This window comes from Scomber scombrus, chromosome 10, assembly GCF_963691925.1.
Source record: "Scomber scombrus chromosome 10, fScoSco1.1, whole genome shotgun sequence".
Classification (NCBI taxonomy): Eukaryota; Metazoa; Chordata; class Actinopteri; order Scombriformes; family Scombridae; genus Scomber; species Scomber scombrus.
In genome coordinates, this window is record NC_084979.1 from 9091992 (window position 1) to 9099377 (window position 7386).

Sequence of the window (7386 nt, forward strand, 5' to 3'; positions counted from 1 at the left end):
GAAAATGGGAAACGAACAGCAGTCTCCTGCGGGTAAGTCCACTATTTGCCATCAATCTAGCCATCCACCCAACCCACCTCTTCTGAATAAGGAAATTAGTCACCATATTTACATCATCCGAAATGCATCACTTTTCCAGGTCACTAGATGGCGTCTGTCACTCAAACATAATTATCGACCCTTTTTTGGTACTGAATTTTAGAACTTTACTGGCGTTTTTTGGTGTAGATAAAAAAATAAGGTTTTTGTTTTTTTGCAGTGTGCACAGCAATCTATAAAATCAAATGCATATTAATTACTTTTGTGTGATCAATTGCATTATTTGTGGTGGTTGATATGGTTGAAATGGTTGATATAAAACTGCCAATGATGGTTTACAAGTACATGTGATGAATTAATGACACAGGTGCTATGTATAGACACAGCCATACATAACGGTAATGCAGAGTGACGGCTGCTCTGGCATTGATGGAGGACTTTGCTGATGCAAGACAGACAGTAAAATTGAACTACTCTACTAATCATTTTATTGACAGATTTAAAGACTGGTGAATGAACATGGCTGTTTCTATTTAAGGCTAACTGTAGGAGAGTGAATCAGACGTGCATGTTTTTCTATTGTTAACATTTTTACAGCAGAACTGTATATGAGCACAACTTCATACATGACAATAATGGTTATTCATATTTCTGTCTTTTCAGTTTTATGTATCTCTCACTGCAGGTTCAATCTATTAATTTTCTCAAAAATCATACTTCAGGTTGCTTCCATCCAGCTCTTCAGTTTAAAATATAACGCCATGAAAACATCACTGCATCAATGTCCACAGTGACCCATATTTGTCAAGGTTAGACTGTCAGTCCCTCCTCCCTTTGATTCTAGACATTTTCCCCTCCCTAGTGTTTCTGGTGTGTTCCTTGTTTGTGTGTATGTCCTCTCTTTCTGGTTGTGTGTGTTGCTGATGCTCCACCTGCTGCCAATCAACAAACACACCTGTAGCTCATCCACTTTTTAAGTCTCAACAGTATATCTACCCCGGTTCCACACTCACATTAACTATTTGTTAGTTTGTCAGATATCCTTTGTGGGAACATTCAGATCAACCAAGCGTAAAAAATCAGTAAACACCATTTTATTGTGTTCTGCTTCTAGGTCCATTACTAGAAAATCTGATTTGACAACTCTATGGTTAAAGTCTGATTCAGTTTAGGGAATTGATACTTCTTAAGGTGAAAGAAAAATCATAGTTAAGTCAGTTGCCAAAATTGGTTGTTTTATTTATCCATTAAAGTTAAATGTTATGGGATCAATACAAATGGTATTAATAAAACTCTTAAGGAGTCTTTCATTCATCTTGGCATTGTTCAGTATATATTAAACATTTTTAGAAAGGTAACTTTATGCAGTCACTACAAATGTTAACAGAGCAGCCTCATGGTGTTTTTTATTCAGTAGATTTTGAGATTGAATCTTGAAATTAAATTGGGAAGAGCTTGCTGTGAGTCTCAAATGTACACTGAAGAGTTCCTACTCGTAAGTCTTTGCACAGAGGAGCAAAATGAGTGCAGACCTGACCAAAGTAAAATTTTAGTAGCATGGGCAGGGAGAATAAACAAGGTGAGTTATTGAACGGAGCAGTTGTGCAGAAAGATCAACAGGAGACTTATTTAGGTTTGGTTGGGTTATTAAGTTTTGATACAACAAGAGCTTTTTCACGAGAAATGTGAATGAAATTGACTTATTGGTGCATTTACCGGCTTGGGGCAGGAAGGCAATGAATTCAAGTCTATTTCATTATTAACTGGATGAGTCATGCGGGCATCTCACATACATTCTTTCAAAGGACATTAAAATGTCCTGATATGTTTCTTGCAGGCAGCTAGTTGTCTTTGTTATTTATTCTGAATGTGACAGTGCATTGCGCTGTTATTCAGCCATCATCGGGCTGACAGGTAGGGGACATCATTATGACTGTCTTCAAAGGGAAAGGGGAAAAACAACATGCCTCGGCTTTGAAATACAATTCCACTGGCGGTCAAAGTGAATACCCCTAATAACAGTGAACAGAGACATTTTAATCATCATATCCTCATGTCATATCTCTTGTCATGTATACCAGATAACATTAATAGAGATGGCCAACAGCTGCCACCCTTGGGTATAATGTCGCGTTTGTGCCCTCAAGCTTGTTGGGAACACAGAGATAACACAGTGTGACAATAAGAGAAATGAAGAGCAATGAATGTGACTTCAAAGCATAAGCTAGACATAATATGAACCCCAATGACAGCAAATTAACGAGCATCTGAATGTGAAGACGCCCCTGTGACACCAGAACAAAACAACTCTGTGTTTCTTTACCTTGTAATTTACTTTTTTGCAAACTGTCTCTGATTTTAAAGAGACTTTAGAAATATGCATTATCTTTAATGTTTTAAAACGTCAATATTTGATAGTCAAATATGAATATGGTGTAAATTGAAAGACCCTTCTTTACACCATTGCTAATGTTGGTGCTTTTGTTTTTCAAATTTATGATTACATTTTCCACAAACCCTATTGCAAGAAATACCCCCCCCCCCCCCCCCCCCACACACACACACACACACCCACACACCCACACACACACACACACACACACGCACACACACACTCACACCTTACTACTTCACTATTTACAGACGTTCTATAGACCAAGCAACAAGCGGTTTTATCTGTTGTCCAGTGTTAATGGGTAAGTTTTTCAGTTCTAACAGATTTTAAGAAAAGGAAAAACCAGATCTGCTCAATAATTTAACCCTGGTGTTTTAGTAGTCAACAAACATGCAATCCAATCATTTCCTGCATTGCAGGTAGTAATTTAGTAAAAATGTGAAACATGAAATTGTACAAGTGTAATTTTGGCCAGGCAAGTTCCACGGAATGTTCAGAGATCAGTGGTACACCACAGACAGACTGGTCTTAAGCTGTGTCTGGTCAGTCAACTGTTGGCATGATTGTTTGGAATGAAAATACAGATTTAAAGGAAATTAATTACGTAGCAGAAGCTTTTGGATTTGTTGATGACAGCACAGCCCTTAAGTGTGGTGTGGTGATTTGCAAGTGAAAACATGCTTATATGGCCAGACTAAATTTAGTTAAACACTGTATTTAGATTTATCATTTTAGATTCTAATCTTTATTTCAATGACAGTATGTATGTATATGTAATAGGTTCTACAGGATCTCGTTGGTTATATTTCTTGGAAAAAGTTTCATTGCCCCAGTTTAAAAGATGCCACTAGCAGTATGTTTACATCTGTCCTCAACATGGATTGGTCTATAAACTAAGACGGATCAGAAAATGTATTATTAGTTCCTAGTTATTGCAAGTTACAGCCCTATGGTACCCATGGTGGACAGGATCAGGTTGCAAGTGATTGTTCTTGTCTTTCTCTCAGTATCTACTATCTATGGAACAGTGAACATGTACAGAAAGGCTGAAATGGGAAGAACAGTCTTACATTTTGTGTCAGATGAGAAAAGCAGTACCATACATCCCCCATACAGAGTGAGATCTGGATATATTTAGCCTACCTTAGAGACGTGTAGTCACTGTAGGGGGGAAAATGACAGCTTGCTACCTCCAAAGTGTCAAAATGTGCCTCCCAACAACTCCAAAGTTGTCTTCTTTACACGTTGTACTTCATATACCATGTGTGGAAAGAGAAATTACAAAAAAAAGACATCATGGTTTTAGAGAGGTTAGCATCAGAGCTTTTTTATGATTAACTACCAGTAGGAGCTGTGACATGCCGCAAGTGGAAATGGTTGGATTGATTGGTAATGTCTTAACAAGCAAGATACAAAGTAGAATAGATTTGGGGGTAATTTAACAGTGTATTTCTTTCACTTTGTAATAAGTCAGAGGCTAGCAGGCAACGGGAGAATGGTTTCTTTCCCTGATATTTTGTTTTTTGAGCTAAGCTAGGTTAGCCTGATTTAGCTCAAAAGGAGCACAGCAAAGACTTTTATATTAGGCATATACAAAGACACATATTAACCTTGATTCTCAGTTTGACGACAAACAAGCAGCCTTTTAAGTTAAGGTGAAAATATGTTGCCCCCTTTTTAATCTGTTTCTCATACTAACTACACAAAGGGATATTGAGTGATTCCAGCTTGTACTCTTGGAGCTGGTGACAGGTGGAGTGGACAGAAACATATATGTCACTGTTCAGACCTCTGAGCCTGACAGTGCAATCACTTAACCACTCACGAGGAAAGATGGCTTACAAGACAAGATTAGTCATCGTTTCTGATAAGCCCTACAGGATCCCCACTGGCTCAGGCAATCATTATTTTAAACAACCATATACAATTCCTGGAAGAATGCTGACTGAAGACAACAAACAAAAACACAGATAAAAAAAGACAGTAGAAAACAGACATGAAAAAAGATATTTGTATTATGGCAGTTTCCTCCTCTAACAAATATGTCTCGGTATATTCATGGTGATAGACATAGCCCTGTAGAATGTAGTAAATTCAGAGAAAGTGTGAAATTATTTTGAGAACACATAAAAAAAAGCATTCCACCCAGCAAATCCTTGACTGCCAATTTTTCCTTGGAAAAAAATGCATTTACAGTAAAGAAATCTGCCATGGTATCATTCTTCTCTCCGCTTTTGCCACTGAACTTCCCAACATAAAAATATCACCTAATATCTAATTTTGTATTGCCTAAGAAGCTTAATTTAAGGGGCAGTCTTTAATGTAGGCTTTATCAAAGCATTATTTTCTTGTTTCTGCCCTGAACCTCTTTGTCCTCTTGTAATTGTGGCGATGCATCTCTACTCCCTGTTAATCTGTGGTCTCGGTCTCTGACTGTGCCTTAATATGGATTTTCAACTATGACCGGGGCAGAGGCCTCTGATTTCACAGTTCTGTCAGCACACATTACAGCATTTCTAATAGCTGTCTTACTTGCAACAGACACTCACTGTATATTTTTCGAGGTGAGATGCCAGCTGTGGAGGCTAGCAGCGATTAAATTAAACTGAAAGAATTTGGAGAATGACAGTTCCCCGGCTCTTTCTGGCTTCATACACAGTGTGCTCTATCACATATTACTGAAAATAACCTACATAAAATGAAATCTATGACTGAATTCTTATGAGATATTAGACTAAAGCTACATCAGATGATAGCAACTGAATGTGCAACTGAAAACACAAAAGTCATCCCTTGAATATCAAAGTGATTTCTTCTGACTTTTTGTTAGTTTAGGAGAATATTTGGGCATACATTTCACTCTTTTCCTTAATGAGAAAGTGTGTCCAAACTTTTGACTGGTACTTTATATCGAAAATGCTGTAAAAAGCATGAAAGCCTCTGTGTAGGCAGGCAAGTGCAGCTGCTTGACTGACAGGTAAGTCAGTGGGGGCAACAAGACACAAAGTAAACAAAGATACACTCAGAACTGTAGCTTAAAGGTTAAGGACAAATGGTACGGAAGAATGAATGCCCCAGCCATTTGGCATCTAAACTGACATTTACATGTAAGATTTAAGCTTGTCATTGTTCTGTACAGTCGCTGTTATTGCTTTATACTAAAATGAAATTATTTGATTGGCTATTTGCAGAAAAAGGGCTCTGTCTTTTGGGGAATTATTCCATGGGTCACACTTCACAGGCCGTATTCTCAACCATGTTACTACCACACCCATTATCTATATCAGAGTTTACCTCTCATGTTCTCTAACTGCCTTCAGTGAGCATTTTTCTACATTATGTATTATTACCCAAGTATGTAGTTTCTTCTGTGTTACCAACTTAGAGTCCCTGCATGGTAAATGTCACATAACCTTTTCTAAGCACTGAAGAGGAATTATTTTAGAATCCTTCAACAATCCCTATTTAAGCTGAATCAATATTAACTGAATCTTTGCAGCACATGAGCGAGAGGGGTCGTCTCAGTCATACATTGGGTGATTTAAAGTACAATTTGAAAAGCCTTAGAGGATTTTAACTCCAAATTTCTTAACAACTTTCCGCCCGCCCTTCCCACCACCACCACCCCCGTCCCCCTTCTTTCCTGATTGCTGATCAAGGTGCTGATTTAATTGTCCAGATTGACCAGCTGCCAGCTGAGTATTTGACTTTGTCTCCTCTGCTCGCTGTCAACAGTTTATTTTCTGCCTGGGCCGAGTGGCAGATACTTCGCCTTCTGCCACATGCTTGTCAGAGAGCAGAGACTTGTCGTGTCAATATCTCTTAGTCCCAAGCAGATACACATCTAAAGGGCAGCACTGTGAGCTGAGGGGGGTTAATCAATTTTATCTGACCTTAATTTATACAGAGTAAATAATGAAGAGGCCTCCCTGTATTAAAAATTAACACAAAAATCATTCAGGGTTCAGGTCAGGCAGGATGGGGATTTCATTGGCTTTTACAAGCATGTTGCAGCGGTGCGTCATCTAAAGATTTGGGGCCTCACCTATTTTTTTCTGATGATGCACAGTGAAAGTGTTGATAGTTATATAGACATCGGGCCAGCAACATTACACCTTCCACTATATTTTCGTCAGTAGAATATATCACAGATATGAAAAAAAATACAAAGTGTCACCACTATGGGTCAGCCTGCGCGGTGTATGCCAGGGCATAGAGCCTCTCTGGTGGCGAACTCCAGTTCAGAGAGATGGTGACACACGCTGCTTTTCTCAACTCCTGCTCGCTTTCTGTGATATTAGTTTAAACTTGGACTCCTGCCTGTTGTTTTGCCTGCTTCCACACAGAGATTTGGTGTTATTTTCCTTATTTGTTGTCCGTTCCATCCAAACAGTTAGTTTGGAGGTTTGTTTGACGGAGTATATTTGGAGAATTTGGTGTCGTCTGAAAGGATTTTCTTCACTTTGAGTTGCGACACACAGGGTTTAACTGGGGGAATAATACATTTTTTTAAACCCGTCCTGTCGTCCTGTGGGGAGGTCCTCACGTCCCAGAGGGAGTTACGAGGAGAGGGGAGAATTTAGTTATTTGAAGTCCCAAGGCAAACTCAGGCATAAGGGCTACTTCGTGCCTTATTTTCTCTTTCTCCAATTGAAAATATTGGTTTCAGCCAGTCTATTCTCACTCCCAACTTGTCATATACCGGCAATTTGTCATGCCAATGCCTGAAATACATGACATGAAACCTATGACATCTATATAAGGTGACAGATGTCCTTAATGGGAAGTGGCGAATGGCCAAATAAAAAGGCAAAAAGTAGTTGGCCTTTTTCTGCAGTAGACCACTGTTTGCCTCCTGCTTCCAACCACGTTTCAAGTGATCTTTGTAACCCAAACCATGAGCTTTTCCTAACCAAGTGGATTTCTTGCCTAAACATAACCAGACCTTGAAC